The sequence below is a fragment of the Neofelis nebulosa genome, chromosome 5, assembly GCF_028018385.1.
Source record: "Neofelis nebulosa isolate mNeoNeb1 chromosome 5, mNeoNeb1.pri, whole genome shotgun sequence".
Classification (NCBI taxonomy): Eukaryota; Metazoa; Chordata; class Mammalia; order Carnivora; family Felidae; genus Neofelis; species Neofelis nebulosa.
This window is the reverse complement of record NC_080786.1, coordinates 109,218,379-109,235,314: the sequence shown is the minus strand read 5'-3', so window position 1 is coordinate 109,235,314 and position 16,936 is coordinate 109,218,379.

The following is a 16,936-nucleotide window of genomic DNA, read 5'->3' as shown; positions in this document are numbered from 1 at the left end:
AGGGTGCTATAAGAGGTACACGAAGCAGTGTGGCCAAAAAACGAGAGGATGTTATGATTATTTTTAAAAGTGCAGATTGAGGGTGCCTGGGTGTTTCAGTCAGATAAGCCTCTGACTCTTGATTTCAGCTCAGGTCATGTGAATTCGAGCCCCTCATCAGGCTCTCTGCTGTCAGCACAGAGCTTGCTTTAGATCCTCTGTCTCCCCATCTCTCTGCTCCTCCCTCACTCACCTGTGGCCTCTCTGTCTCTCTCTCTTAAAAATAAACAGGGGCGCCTGGGTGGCTCAGTCGGTTGAGCATCCGACTTCAGCTCAGGTCATGATCTCGCAGTCTGTGAGTTTGAGCCCCATGTCAGGCTCTGTGCTGACAGCTCAGAACCTGGGGCCTGCTTTGGATTCTGTGTCTCCCTCTCTCTCTGCTCCTCCCCTGCTCATGCTCTGTCTCTCTGTCAAAAATAAATAAATATTTTAAAAAATAAATAAATATATAAACATTAAAACAAAATGAAGATTGAGATAAATAAATGCTAAATAACTTCAACATTGTGTTGGAGGTGGGAGACAGGGAGAGAAGACCAAAATGGCATGAAAGACAGAAATATTGCTGTATTTAGGAAATTAATAAAGGAAAAATAAAGAGAAAATCCCTAAGTATAGACCTTAAGTTAGGAACAACCAGTCTAAGAATAATAATAGCCAGTAAGAATTTTCATGCATTTCTGGCAGGAATGATGCAACTCTTCTTGGTGGTTATTCTGGTAGTTATTAGCCAAGTTGTATAGCATACAAACTATGGCCCAGCAATTTTATTCCTGGGTCTGCATCACAGAGAAAGTATGACAAAATTCTCTATTGGGACAAGTATGACAATGCATTTGGGGTCTCCTAGAGGAGTCCACCACTGGGTGAATGAACCAGTTAAATTGAGAGAAAGTGACAGCAAAAACCACTCCAGCAGCAGTGCTGGCCACCCTACAACCAGTATACAACTAGGAGAGTGACTTTATTGAACTGCCACTGTGGCATGTGCAAACCAAAGGCGCTTTGTGGATGCCCTACTAGGGGAAGGGTGAACCTCCAGAAGTGGTAGCAGAGAAGGAGAGAGGAAGTCACCGTGGGCTATGAATGGGATATTGACAAGACCTGAAGGTCAGCCTTTGCTTAAGTTGCAGCCATGCGGTGCAGTGGGGTGATGTGTTTTTCAAGACTTTGGGCGTCACATGCTTCTTGGTCTTACATTCCTAATTGTGGATTCGTATAAGAATAAGAGAAAGGAAGTTGAGGGGGAAAAAGCTAGTTTCCTTGCTAGATGGATTAAGGTTCATAAATATGGAGAACAAACTGAGGGTTATGGGAGGGGTTGTGGGGGGGGGATGGGCTAAATGGATAAGGGGCACTAAGGCATCTACTCCTGAAATCGTTGCACTATGTGCTAACTAATTTGGATATAAATTTAAAAAAAAATAAAAAATAAAACAAGTTAAAAAAATGTTCAAACTTAAACTATCAGAAGTGCTCTTTCTTTTTCTTTTTCAAGTGAAGTGCTCTTAACTATGTATTAGAGTTTTCAAATGGATCCAGGGTAAAACAGCACCCTTTGTTCAAACTCCTCTGTCATTTTCTTTACATTTTCAAACTGTGTTACACAAGGTAAAATAGCAGTTCCAGGGGCACCTGCGTGGCTCAGTTGGTTGAGCGTCAGACTTTGGCTCAGGTCATGATCTCATGGTTCATGGGTTCAAGCTGCACGTTGGGTTCTGTGCTGCTAGGTTGCTCAGAGCCTGGAGCCTGCTTCGGATTGTGTGTCTCCTTCTCTCTCTGCCCCTCCCCTACTCATGCTCTGTCTCTGTCTCTCAAAAATAAATAAATGTAAAATAACCAAATAAAAATAGCAGTTCCAAAATTTTGCAATACTGTGCAATCAACAATTTTTTATTGGTATAAAAGCTTAGCTATCCCCTAGCATGAGACCTGTAGTGTAGTGGTTAAGTGAGTGGCTCTGGGAATAGACTATGTATGTTCAAAATCCAGCCCTACCATGCATTATTTTAACGAAATGATAATATAAAGAGTCTGGTACATAGTAACTGTCAAACATTTTCCTTATTTCTTGCTATTTAGTTATTAATCTGGTTGAAGATGTAAATCTTCATTTATGTGATTCATAGACCACATGTTATGACTGTGTCCAAATTAGGCAAAGTTAAAATGTTGGATTCATCTGATTCTCATTTCTAAGTATGGTTTCAGTTTAAGACCCAGGTGCACTAGTCTCTTAGGGAGAATTAGGTTGGTTAAAGAGAAGTTTGGATTCTATGTTTGATCAATTCACATAGAAAAGATTTGGTCTATTATCCCATAGTGGACTCTGAAATTCTTGGTTAATGAAAAGCTATGCAAGTTACAAACAGCCATTTAAAATGTGACATAAATGTGCACCATTATCTTTATATATTAATTTATAATGCTAAAGTATATAATTATGAAAATGATTATTATTTATATTTTTAAATATGTATTTTTAGGCAAAATAAAGTACCTGTTCTATAATTTTCAATCACTTCAAACTTCATGTTTAACTATACCTTTTTTGACATTTGGACTTGGAGTATCATAGTTTATGATATGTACAGTGATGTTTATTAAATGTTTGCTCTTTCCTCTAGCTTGAAAGGATATAATTAATATTGCCAATTTAGCATAATGAACAACTTAAAAACTTAGAATGAGGAAAATGCTAGAAATAATAATTAAATTTGTCAAAGCATATGTAAACATTAATTAATAAAATTTATAATGGGTTAGGCAGTTACATTCATTTTCGATCATCTCAATAGTAAGCAGGAAACAAAACTGCTTTCAGAATAGATAGGTCATATATACAAAGAAATGGGAGGTGGAGTCTACCCTGTATTTTTTCCACTTAGATTTTGTGGAAAGAAAAGAAGATAAATTCAGGAAGAAAAAAAAAAAAGAAAGTCCAAGTTACTTTTAGTTTAGTAGATTATAGAAACACTTGAAAAAATGGGGCACCTGTGTGGCTCAGTTGGTGAGTTGGTTAAGCGTTCAACTCTTGATTTCCGCTCAGATCATGATCTTCTCAGGTTTTGTGAGATCGAGTGCCACAGCCGTCTCTGTGCTGACAACGTGAAACCTGCTTAGGATTCTCTCTCTCCTTCTCTCTCTCTCTGCCCTTCCTCCACTCACTCTCTCTCTCTCAAAACAAATAAACATCAAAAAAAAAAAAAACCCAACATTAAGAAACTAAACATTTGAAAAACTGTAAACATGAATCAGTATTCTCAAAGATCAGAAAGAAGGGAAGGAAAACAAACCAGAACTTCACTCTGTCATAATTATGAGGTGAAATTAAAATTCCATTTCCTCCCGGAAGTTTTCCCTGATCCTCAGCTGGAAGTAATTTCTTGCTTTTCTGACTTCCCCAGTGCCTGTCCTAAAGCACTTAGGACCTTGATGGTAGTGATTTATGAATACTCTCTAGGGTCTTATGATATTGCAAGATTATAAACTAATTGAGTAGAGGATTTATGTTTGATTCTGTTTCAGTGTAGAAGGCTGTGGCTTATGATAGAAGATCATGACAGTTAGATCAGCAAGAACCCAGTTTCAAGCCAAACTCTACCACTTCCTAACTGTCTGAACTACACGTTAGTTTTTCTTCGATTTCCTCGTATATAAAATGATAACACTAATACTCAGCTTATAGCTTTGGGAAAAGAGGTTATGAAATAATTCTTAGACTGCTTCTATTCCCTTGCATATATTGAATACATGTGAGCTATCTTTTTTCACATCTTTGGTAAGCAGCCCTTTCCTCCATGCAGGTGTTACAATGAGAAGTTAGTCATTTTGCAACTGTGTCTCTCACTAATGGAAAGGCAATGTAAACATTATGTTTGACAAGCATGGCTTGTAGAGTGTAATCATAAAGCACGTTTATTTCACCCTTCACACACTGTTCTTTTAAGTTCTTCAATGGGACTAATATTTTCCCTTCTCCTGGATGAAATTTGGGGGAAGTCCCATGACTTTTCTATCACTTTCAGACAATCAAAATTTTCTCGTCAGGACTTTACAGTACTCCTTTATTTCATGTGATAATTAAGACTTTAAAATTCATTTGAATTCTAGTTGCCTCCCTTTTCTCAGGTTAGCCATTCTGTTATAGGTTAGCCATTCACTAATGGGTTGGTGGGAGAGTAGCTGTTTGGCCCCTCCTCTTTCCCATTGACTTCTGCTTCTCACTCTAAAGAGGCAGGAAAGTTATAATTTGACTAATGCTGTCATGAACTGGGGTCAGATTCTCAACTTGTTATTTTTGTTTGTTTATGTTTTCAGATGGAAATTTATTTCTCATGATACTTTAATGGATTCTTTAGGGAATCATTCTGACCTAGACCCTCCCCTCCCCATTGTAGGGGATTTCGTCTGTGTTCCCTTTGAGATACTTTCTCTGGCTGAATATGAGATCCCCATTGGTCTTAGATTGTTGATGGTCCTTTCACTCATTCATTCAGATAATATTTTCTTTTAAGCCCCTGTTAAGTGTCAGAAACTCTCCTAAGTGGACTAATTAGTGAACAAAGATTTCTATCTTAGGAACATATATTTTAAAGGAGGAGGCAGAACAATAAACAATATACCTAGCAAGTAAATAACATTGTATGATAGAATGTGACATACACTATGGAAATAAGAAAAAGTAAAGCAGATCAAGGCAGATCAGGATAGTTTGCATGGGGCAGAGCTGCAGTTTCAAATACAGTGATCACTGTAGTTCTTATTCATGAAGTAGGTTGTAACTCTTGTTCCTATATACTCACCTCTTTGCAATACGACTTTGGTACTCAAGAAGTAGAATCTGTCTCCCCATGTCTTGAATATAGGGCTAGTCATGTTACTACTTTGGCTAACAGGCATTAAAGTTTATAAACAAAGCAAAGACTTGAAAATGCTTATGCATTGGAGTTTGCCCTCTTTTGTTGCTAGGAAACCCTGTACCACCAAGTGAAAAAGCCCAGTTTTGCCTGTGGGAGGATAAGAGTCCAAGTGGAGTTAGAGCATTCGGCTTTCCAAACCATTTTAGCTAAGGTCCCAGCTGAGGGTGAAGGCCATCCAACTGAGATCATTCTAGACCATCCAACTCCAGCTGAGCTGGCACAGACAAGAAGATTAGACTAGCCAACTCACATAATCATGATCAATAACAAACTGTGGCTGTCTTAAACTACTGAAATTTGTGGTTGGCAGTAGCTGGCTGATACACTGAAATGTTACCAAAGGCTTGGAGGAAGTCAAATTCATCCCCCATGCTGGAGATAGGTGAGCTTCCTATATTTATGGGTGAAGGTGATTAATTTTCAGATTCTGTTAAGAAGAAGGAAGGTGTGAATTAATGTTTGGTTGGTAAGAATGGCCACTGCGATAGGTCCCAAACATTCACAAGAGAGGAGAATTACCCTCAGCTTTGTATGTTGGGGAAGGAGTCAGGAAGTGAATCTATGTGGGAGTAGCACTTTAGAAATAACTAAGGAATTTAAGGAGTTAGTCCAAGATGGTTGGGAGAAAAAGGGTGATGAATTCTTATAAGGGAAGTAGACACCTTGGGCAAAACACAGTGGTCTGTGGATTGTGGGACTTTGGAGGAAATACAAATAAGTTGGCTTGTCTGGAGTAGAACTGTGTCCAGATATTTACAACATGATCTGAAGGGATTCATCAACCAAGCCTCTGGCTGGAACAGAAATATTGAACCTCAGTGATCATAGCTTATGAAAAGATTTCCTGGAGAATTAGATGCCCAGGATGGTACAGGCAAAAGGACTTGGGTGTATTAGCTTATAAGGATCAGCTGATTTTGTATTGCTATATAGGGCTAGAAGAATTTCCTTTGAACCAGCTCTTTAAGAGGAAACACAATTTTGAAGAACATAAAAACTCTGGGACTAGACAAAAAATTTGAATCCCAATCCTGCCACCTTTTGGCTCCTTGGACAGCATATGTAACCTCTCTGTTTCTTAGTTTCCTTTTCTTTTTAAAGAAAAAAAAATAATATTTATTTTATTTTTGAGAGAGAGAGAGAGAGAGCATGAAGCATGAATGAGGGAGGGGCAGAGAGAGAGGGAGACATAGAATCTGAAGCAGGCTCCAGGCTCCAAGCCCTCTCAGCACAGAGCCTGATGCAGGGCTGGAGACTGACCTGAGCCAAAGTCGGAGGCCTAACCAACTGAGCCACCCAGGTGCCCTTCTTCAGTTTCCTTTTCTTTCTTTTTTTTTTTTTTTTTTTAATTTTTTATTTATTCTTGAGAGATAGAAAGAGCAAGCATGAGCAGGGGAGGAGCAGAGCAAGAGAGGGACACAGAGTCCCAAGTAGGCTCCAGGCTCAGAGCTGCCAGCACAGAGCCCCACGCGGGGCTTGAACTCACAGGCAAGATCATGATCTGAGCCGAAGTCAGACACTCAACCAACTGAGACACCCAGACGCCCCTCAGTTTCCTTTTCTGTGAGACAGGCATAACAGACCTCTTTTCTGTTCCCCAGTATTATCCCCTACCCTTATTTCCAGAGTCTAGGCATAACATTTCATGACCTGCTGGGAACTTGTTGCTAGACCTGGATGTATATACACCACTTTACTTTTCTTATATGGAGGATGTGAGGATTCACAGCATTGCCAGTCTGCTCTTGTTCTGCATGAAAATATGGGAAGATTTCCTTCCTTGTAACCTCATGATTACATTTTTAAAGCCCTTTTAAAAAATTGTTTATTTATTTTTGAAAGAGAGAGTGGGGAAGGGGCAGAGAGAGAGGGAGACACAGAATCCCAAGCAGGCTTGGAGCTGTCAGCACAAAGCTGGATGCGGGGCTCAAACTCACAAACCCTGAGATCATGACCTGAGCCAAAGTCGGACCCTCAACAGACTGAGCCACCCAGGCACCCTATGATTACATTTTTTTAAATTGAATAAATAGCTCTTGCTCTGATAGCCATTTCCCTCATCTGTCCCTGCCTTCAAGGTTCAGAGAATCCAGAGCTGCATTGAACATATTGTTAAGGGTTAAATTGTGTCTCCTGAAAAGATATGCTCAAATCCTAACCCCTGGTGCCTTGGATGTGCCCTTATTTAAAAATAGGGTCTTTGCAGATGTGATCAAGTTAAGATGAAGTTGTCCTGGGTTAGGGTGGGCCCTAAATCCATTGACTGGTGATCCTGTAAGAGGGAGATTTGTAAACACACAGACACACCCAGAAGGGAGAAGGCCATGAGATGACACAGGCAGAGATTAGAGCGAAACAGCTGCAAGTCTAGGGAAGCCTAAGGTTGTCAGTGATCACCAGAAGCTAGCAGGAGGTAAGGAAAGATTCTCCCCTGGAACTCACAAAGGAGCAGCCATATCGGGCCTTGATTTGGGGCTTCTAGCCTCCAAAACTGTGAGAGAATATATTTCTGAGTTGTGGTAGTTTGTTATGTCAGTTCTTGGAAGCAAATACACCTATGTTGAAATATGCAAAGACTCTAGAATATAGGCTCTAATAGTATGTATTGAAACTATTAAATATAAAAGCCAGATTTCCATATCACTCTGCAGTGGCTGTTATAAAAGTCAAGTATCAGTTTTTTTATCAGGAAGAAATGGATCTATGCAAGAAAGTCAGCATTTCAAATAAAGAAATGGAGACTGTCAGCAAGGGAGAACTTTTCATTCCTTTAGATGTTGTAGCTAAAACATCCTGCCTGCTGCCAATGTTGATATTTATCATTATCTCTTCCTTATATTTAAAAATATTTCTATCCACTTTCTTTTTACTGTATCAGAATGTTTTGTCAGATGAGAATAATGATGATAGCCATATCTTCATAGGATCCCTTTATCAACTTTGGTTTGGTTCTGTTTTCAGCAGACTTAATGAAGCAAATAAAGATTTACCAGTCCCCTGGACGCTTTTTATTCTTTAGCAAAGGAATTTGAATGTAACAGTTACGGATGAAGAATGACAGAGCATTTTGGTTAGTACACTGTTGTTTGTTCAGCTCATAACAAATACATTTTAAATTTAATTTCAAGTTTCCTCTTTCTTCCATGAATCTTTGCTTGAAATGCTTCTCACGGCCAAAATGCTTTCCCCAATTGGATAGACATGCTATTGCATCTGAGACCAAATTAGCCTCTGAGATGGGCTGCCTGGGACTCAATCTGCCAGAGCCACCGCGGCCTTTCGGCCACTTGCCAGTTTGTAGCAGTGTCCGGGGAGATATCAGCTTCCTAACCGATTTCCTCCCTCTTCCCAATCTAATTATTTGGAGACCTTCAAGCTTTCCAGAAATATCTGCAATTAGTCAGATGGTGTCTAGGGCTTTGTTTAAAATTACAATAGAAAATTTATCAAGACCATTTGGTCTAATCTCTCTCATCATCTTCCCAGTGGAGTTTTTCCTCATCTCTCTGGAGAGTTAGGAATAAGGTATCATGATTATTACACAATTACAGAGAATAATAACAATAATAATGCTTGAAATTATTATGCCATTAAGAAGGATGAAGTGTGTAAAGATAACTTCTTCTCAGATTTATAAAGATTTTCTCCCAGAAGCTCAAACAATGAATAATTATTAGCTTTACCACCTCCTTTGGCTGATAGCAGTTACAGCCCTGGTTTTGTAAACCAGGGGTCATGAGTTCATAGTTCACCATAGTCTCAACCTATGTCTAGTATCTAAACATGATGGCTGATGCAAAACAGTTATTCAATAAATATTGTCACATGATTTAATAAATTAATAAAAGGGAAAATTTTTGAGGGAAAGATAGTTTATATTTAATTATAAGTGATCTCTTATTCTAATTGCTTTTAGAAGCTTATGGTTATGCAGCAAAATCTGGTCAAGCCAAGTTTAAGAGAGAACACACTAGACTTAAGACTTAATTGTCTGAAGTAGCATTTAATATTTGGATTAATTTGGGGAAAATATACCACTTTATGATATTTGTAGTTGTTAATGAATTGCTCTCCATTTGTTCAGTTTTTCCTTGATGTCTTTGAAGAGCATTTTGTAAGTTTCTCCAGAGGAAAAAATCAGAAATATATGTGGTTTCACGTTGTCAAAATGAAAAGAGCTATGTGTACTTAAGCATCGTGGGTTTTCTTTTTAAATGTTTGTTTATATTGAGAGAGAGAGAGAGACAGGGAGAGGGCGTGAGCACAGGCATGAGCTGGGGAGGGTCAGGGAGGGAGGGAAAGAGAGAATCCTAAGCAGGCTCTGTGCTATGCAGAGCCTGACATGGGGCTTGATCCCACAGACTTTGTAATCAAGACCTGAGTAAAATCAAGTCAGACGCTTAGCAGACTGAACCACCCAGACACTCCTAAGCATTGTGTTTTAAAAAGAACTGTGTATAATTGCAATACACAGGAAAATTCTCAAAATCTGATTTTGTCCAATTACATTTCCCTTTGTCCTCAGTGAACTTTCTGTCAACTCTAAGTGGTAAAATTGTTTAGTCTTAATTTCATCTCATTTATTTTTCCAGTTCATATCATAATAGAAAAATTATGAATAATGAATTATACAGAAATGAGCATCTGGAAGAGAAAAAGTAGAATAAAAACACCTTGAAAAATTATATTCCTCCAAACTGGGACAAATTGTAAAAGTTTCTGAGAGGGATGGTTCAAACAAAATGGTGAACAAATGCCAGTTATGCTGATGTTTACTTTCTTATAACTACTTTTGTCATCTGTCTTTTCTTCCTTTGACATTGATGGATTTTTTGCCTTTGTGAAAAATTATGTTTAACATTTGGGAAGACAGAAAAGAATATAAAAGCACTGTGCTTGCCTTGATTGGAAGCTATCATATATTAATTAAGTAGCATAAAGACAACGAAAAAGAACACATCCTTTAATGTCAAATATTGTAGATTATCAGAAATCCTGTGATTTCCACCCTCCCCCCACCCCGTTCTTATTTAACCAGACTGCTCAACTGATTCAATGCCTAGTTTCCCTGTGCAAGGACTTCGAGCCACCCTTTGAAGTCCCTTTTCTTACACAGAAGTGCAGTATATAAAGCACATTTTCCTTGTGAGTCTATATAATTTTTTTCTAATGTCCCTTACTAAATTAGAATACAGCTGAGGGTTCAGCTAGTGGCTGAGGCCCTATGACAAAGTGATTCCTTGTGCTTTGGAACCTGAGCTTCTGGTCAAAGTCACAGCTTTGCCACTTAGTTGAGTCAACTTGCCAAGTTGCTTCTCATCTATGCTTCAGCTTTCTGATTTGCTAAATGTGAATATCCTATGTAGGTCATAAGACTGGCTTAAGGACTACATGATATTACTTATACAAAACTATTAGAATAGTGCCTGGCATCTAAGAAATATTTATTAATATTAGCTATTATTATTATTCCTTTCTTCTAATAATGTAGAGTCATAGGGCTAGAAAGACCTATATATTTAGAAGGCTTAATTAAATTAGGCCTATCTTTGTGGTATGGGTATTAGGAAAAGTTACCATCCCAGCAGATGATATTTGAAAAGATATTTAATAAGCTATCTGTAAGGTTGATAAGTGATCATCCTATAGTCTGTGTCCTATATTTTTGGATGAAGAAGAAGATACTCTGAATGGAAAAGGAAGAAAAGAGTAAGTTTGAGCTGTGCTCTGCTGCATGGCGGGTCAGAAGAAAAGAGGGGGGACACAGTGATGGCAATTAAGACAAGTATTTTGGGAGAAGATTCATACCTATATATATTTCTTTTCTTTTTCTCTTTTTCTTTTTCTTTTTCTTTTTCTTTTCTAGGGAAATACTGTGATCCATGAAATGTGGTGTTTTTCCTTTACCACAAATGTTTCCAATAAAATGACAAGACTCACAATTTATTTGGTGCAGCTGGACTTCTAATAGAAGAAGGGAAAGGGGCTGAGCCTAAAGCCAAAACATATGCTATTTGGGTTACATGTAAATTTTGTGGAAACCTGTCAGTCAGGAAGAGCGCTTTGCAATTCTAGTTTTGGTGGGAGCAGTTCAAGTTATCAATGGTTTTGGTAGAACAACATGTTCTTTAATGAACACTGAAATTTGTGAAGACAATTCCATTCTATGAACAAGAAACAATTTCTTTCCAAAATATGGATATACAATAAATATGTTATGTAAAATTATGATTGTAAGAATTAATATTCAAGAAAAAATGTGGTCAGCATCTTGTATTATAATTTACCTTTAATATTTCTTTGCCTGGTTTACTTATTTCATTGTCTGGTGGAGCTCAGTAGCACACCTTGTTGTAGAAATGCAGAGTGCTAACATCTATCTATCACAGGCTTTCTCACTCTATCCCATAATTGCCCATTTAGTTCCTGTTCCCTAATTAAGAGTGACTTTTTGAAGAGCAGGACTATGTTTTATTGTTTTCTATTCGTACTGTAGGAGAGTGTCTTGGCTAAAGTCATTGCTTCACAAACATTGATAGAATGACTTTTAATAGTTGAAATCTTGATCCTGCTTGGGGACTATCAGTATTCCAGATGAAAAATAACTGGAGTTCTTGAATTAAACCTTGAATTAAGAGATTCAGGGGGCACCTGAGTGGGTTGGTTAAGTGTCTCTCTTCAGCTCAGGCCATGATCTCAGGTTTGTGATTTTGAGCCCCACATTGGGCTCTCTGCTATCGGCCCAGAGCCTGCTTCTCACCCTCTGTCTCCCTCTCTCTCTGCCCTTCCCCTGCTCATGCTCTCTCTCTTGTCTCTCTCAAAACACCCAGAGAAAAGATTTATGATACCCTTTATTCAAAATATTCATTTAGCGGGGCGCCTGGGTGGCGCAGTCGGTTAAGCGTCCGACTTCAGCCAGGTCACGATCTCGCGGTCCGTGAGTTCGAGCCCCGCGTCAGGCTCTGGGCTGATGGCTCGGAGCCTGGAGCCTGTTTCCGGTTCTGTGTCTCCCTCTCTCTCTGCCCCTCCCCCGTTCATGCTATGTCTCTCTCTGTCCCAAAAATAAATAAAAAACGTTGAAAAAAAAAATTAAAAAAAAAAAAAATATTCATTTAGCTAAATTTTGGAACTTGCAGTATTTTTCACAGTATATCTTTACTTCATGTCACGAAAAAGAAAAAAAAATTAATACACATAGCTGAAAGAGGCCCAGGATGACACAAGGACTGGAAAATAATATATGTATAAGGATATATAGTTTATCTTTATTTTTTTAATTGTTTATAGCTTGATGACCCTTGAGGATGTCAAGATGAGATTGCAGATGGGGGTTATATTATGCCCATGTGGAGAATTTTGTGATTTGGAACCAGGGAGGCATGAATACAGCATTACCTTAGAATATTCTCCTTACCTTTCACTTCATATCCTTGCAAATTCTATCCCCTGCTTCCAGATTGACCCTCTCTGATGTGGACTGAATATTTGTAACCCCCGTAATGTCTGTGGAAGCCCCAGTGTGATGATATTAGGAAATGGGTCTTTGGGGCGGTAATTAGATTTAGATGAAGTCATGAGGTAAGAATCCTCATGATGGAATCAGTGTCCTTTAAGAAGATACCAGATCTCTCCTACACTTTCATCCCCTCCCCCACCATCTGAGGCTACCCCGAGAAGGCAGCTGTCTGCTAGCCAGGAAGAGGGCTCTCTTTAGAACCTCACCATGGTGGCATCCCAACTTCAGACTTCCAAGCATCCAGAACTGTGAGAAACAAATGTCTGCTGTAGAAGCCACCCAGTCTGTGGGATTTGTCACAGTGGCCTGAGCCAAAGACGCTCTGCCGTCTTTTATCACATCAGTCTTCAATGCTTACTTCAGGTATTATGTTTCTATGTGTGTATGTGTGTGTGTGTGTGTGTGTGTGTATGTTAAAGAAAAGGGGGGGGGCAGACTCTATTTTTAAACACAAGTTACACAGAATATTTTCAATGTAAATATGAGAATGTAAAAGTTGTGAGAAATTTAAAAAGTAAAATAGGGAACCAATCCTTTCTGCCCTCAAGTATTCCTCACACCAAGAGCAACCACTATCATTTTAAAAATACAAAGTGGTTTTCGTTTTTCCCAATCCTTTTTCTGTGAAAATGTCATCTCTAGTTACTCTTTCATGGTACTTTTAGTTACTTTTAATCTCTCCTGCTGTCTGCAGATAGTCCTTTGTTATATTGTTTCATACTCAGAAGTGGCTTTACAGTAAGGCTCCTTCCAAAATTCTGGGAGTAGCCTTCCCAAGATGTTCATGTGATCATAATTTTATGTATTTACAATGGGAGTGGTTCACTTGTTTTTTTTTTAAGTGTTTTCCAAATTGCATGAGTTTCAAGGCCCTACAAAGCCTGAGTATGCCCTTGCTTATGCTATATTTAAGTACATGACTATCTTCCCAATTAGAATGGAGGATGTTTTCTCAATTTTTTTTTCCTCTAAAACAAAATGTGCAGATTCAACTTGTTCATAGTGGGTGTGTAATAAATTAGGATTGAATGAGCCTCAGTAGTACCAAGGATTATTTAAAAGAATCAGAGTTTTAATCAGGAGCAGGGAATGTATGTATACAATCGCTTGGATGTTTTGTTTTCCCTTTTGTGTAATGTGTATTGGTAAATAAATTTTACCATGGCAGTTTTGTTTTCCACCTACATAATAATCAACACATTCTACCTGGTATATTTTGCACTTCCTATATTAGGTAAGGAACAAAAAAACCTCTGACCTCATTCACTTCAAGAAGGCCAGCTTTGTAGTTCCTCATTTTATGACACTTCCTCTAAAGTAATGTTGTCCAATGAAACTTTGTGTGGTGATGGAAATGTTCTACAGTATCTATGCTGTCCAATATGATAGCCACTAGCCACATATGGTGATTGAGCTCTTGATGTGTGGGTAGTGCAACTGAGAAACTAAATTTTAAATTATATTTAATGTAATTATATTTAGTTATAATTAAATTACACTTCATTGCAATTACTTTATTATTTTTTAATATTTTATTATTTATTTTTGAGAGAGAGAGAGAGACACAGAGCACAAGTTGGGGAGGGGCAGAGAGAGGGAGACACAGAATCTGAAGCAGGCTCCAGTCTCTGAGCTGTCAGGACAGAGCCTGACACGGGGCTTGAACTGACAAACTGCGAGATCATGACCTGAGTCGAAGCCGGACACTTAACTGACTCAGCCACCCAGGTGCCCTTACTTTATTTTTTAATTTATTCATTTTGAGAGAAAGAGAGAGAGAACAAGAGGGCAGAGAGGCAATCCCAAGCAGGCTCCACACTGTCAGCATGGAACCCAATGCTGGGCTTGAACTCATGAGCAGTGATGTGAGATCATGACCTGAGCCAAGATCAAGAGTCAGATGTTTAACAGACTGAGCCACCCGGGCACCCCACATTGCAAAAAGTTTAAACTTAAATGTAAATAACTACACATGGCTATTGGCTACTGTGTTGGACAGTATAGCTCTAAGGATTATGAATAATGTGATCTACTTGGGAGAGTTTAATTAAATGTCAATACATCAGTTATAATTCAAGAGGAAGGATCAAGTTTGGACAACATTGCATCCACTCTGCCCAGAGAAAATTTGTAGACCATGTTTAGCTGCATACAAACTTAAAGGAAATCAACACACAGCAATGTGATGAATTGAAAAAGCAATTTCAAAGGAAATGTAAATAACATTCAGTTTTTAAAAGCTATACTAAAATGAAGACCGAAGGAAAAAAAATCCCTTTCTCTCATTCTGCCAGAGAACAGAAGCAGAACAAAAGAGAGATTAAGAAGACCTATGGGTATGCCAGGAATCTCATTGTTTCAGTATGTGCAAATATTTATGTGGAAAGGGAGAAGTAGGGGTAGTGACTACAAAAACACTGATTTGAAAAGGTATGAGCCTACAGGGACCTGTGGTCCAAAACATTAGTACTGCTGTAATCCCCCAAACCTCTGGAATTTGCAAATTGGATTATTTACTTTGCTAGCATGACAGGGGAAAAATTTCAAATTATTTGCTTACTATGGTCAGCACTCCAAAGTTATCGTTGTATGCTTCCTGGTGAAAGAAAGAAAAAGAAAGAAAGAAAGAAAGAAAGAAAGAAAGAAAGGAAGGAAGGAAGGAAGGAAGGAAGGAAGGAAGGAAGGAAGGAAGGAAGAAAGAAAGAAAGAAAGAAAGAAAGAAAGAAAGAAAGAAAGAAAGAAAGAAAGAAAGAAAGAAACACAAACACATCACAGACTTCTCTTTACTGTAATTGAGTGTGGCAGGTTATGAATGTAAATTCTTTGACAAGAAGATGAAAATATACCCCCGGGATGCAAATTAAATTACATGTCCCTGAAATCCACATTTTGCATTGTTTTGGAAAGTGCCTGCATCTGTCATTGCAGTTTATCACAGATTTATCATGTTATTTCAGTGGTGATGGGGGGCTTTTTGTCTAGGAGATGAATTTCTTTCACATGCAGTGTTTTCACTTTTGTAGAGATTATTTCACTCTTGTAGTGACTTTTTAGATATTTAAATGCTGGTTTTTAAAAAGATAAATATTTCAGCATGCATTTCTTGCTGAAAAAAAGAAAAAGGCAGACTCTGTTAAGTTGCACTTTATTACATATTAGTGGTATTTTATTGTTTGATTCATTAAGCATTAGAAAAATATCATTAGTTGGCTACTTATTTATTAAAGTGCATACAGCACATCCTAAAAAGCTCATAAAACTTGTGTGGATGCGTTAAAAAATAATTCAATGTGTGCCTCGTTGCCTAAAAGATAAAAAGCACGGGGATAGCCCTAATAATGTGTGTTCAAAATTGCTTCTTAGTTTAGCTTGTTGAAGAAAGTAAGTGACACATGTTAAGTGTCAGGAGCCATGGAGAAGTTGTGTCTAAGTTATCCAGTTGAGAACAAGTTATTTGATGGGAAATTCCATTTGAGTTTCACTTGTTTCTTTTTTATTTAATTTTTTAAAATTGTTTAATGTTTATTTATTTCTGAGAGAGAGACAGAGCACCAACAGGGAAGGGGCAGAGAGAGAGGGAGACACAGAATCCAAAGCAGGCTCCAGGCTCTGAGCAGTCAGTGCAGAGACCAATGTGGGGCTTGAACCCGGAAACCGCGAGATCATGACCTGAGCCAAAGTCAGATGCTCAACCGACTGAGCCACCCAGGTGCCCCTTGCTTGTGTTTTAAAACCTGCTTTTGATCCTCTGTCTCCCTCTGCCTCTGCACACTCCTCAACTGCTAGTGAACATGCACATGCTCTCTCTCAAAAATAAGCAAAAAATAAAATAAAATAAAACCAATCTTTCCTTTAAAACAAACAAACAGGGGCAACTGGGTGGCTCAGTTAGTTGAGTGTCCAGACTCGATTTCAGCTCAGTTCATGATCTTTTTTTTTTTTTTTTTTTAAATTTTTTTTTTCAACGTTTTTTATTTATTTTTGGGACAGAGAGAGACAGAGCATGAACGGGGGAGGGGCAGAGAGAGAGGGAGACACAGAATCGGAAACAGGCTCCAGGCTCCGAGCCATCAGCCCAGAGCCTGACGCGGGGCTCGAACTCACGGACCGCGAGATCGTGACCTGGCTGAAGTCGGACGCTTAACCGACTGCGCCACCCAGGCGCCCCTCATGATCTTTGATTTGGGAGTTTGAGTCCTGTGTTGGGGTCCGCATTGACAGTGTGGAGCCTGCTTGGGATTCTCTCTCTCTCTCTCTCTCTCTCTCTCTCTCTCTCTCACTCTGTGTCTTTCTTTCCCCTGCTCTCTCTCTCTCTCTCTCAAAATAAATAAGTAAACTTAAAGAAAATTTAGAGGCACTTCGGTGGCTCAGTCAGTTGAGGGTCTGACTCTTGATTGCAACTCAGGTCATGGTCATGATCCCAGGGTTGTGGGATAGAGCTCCCTGTCAGGCTCCATGA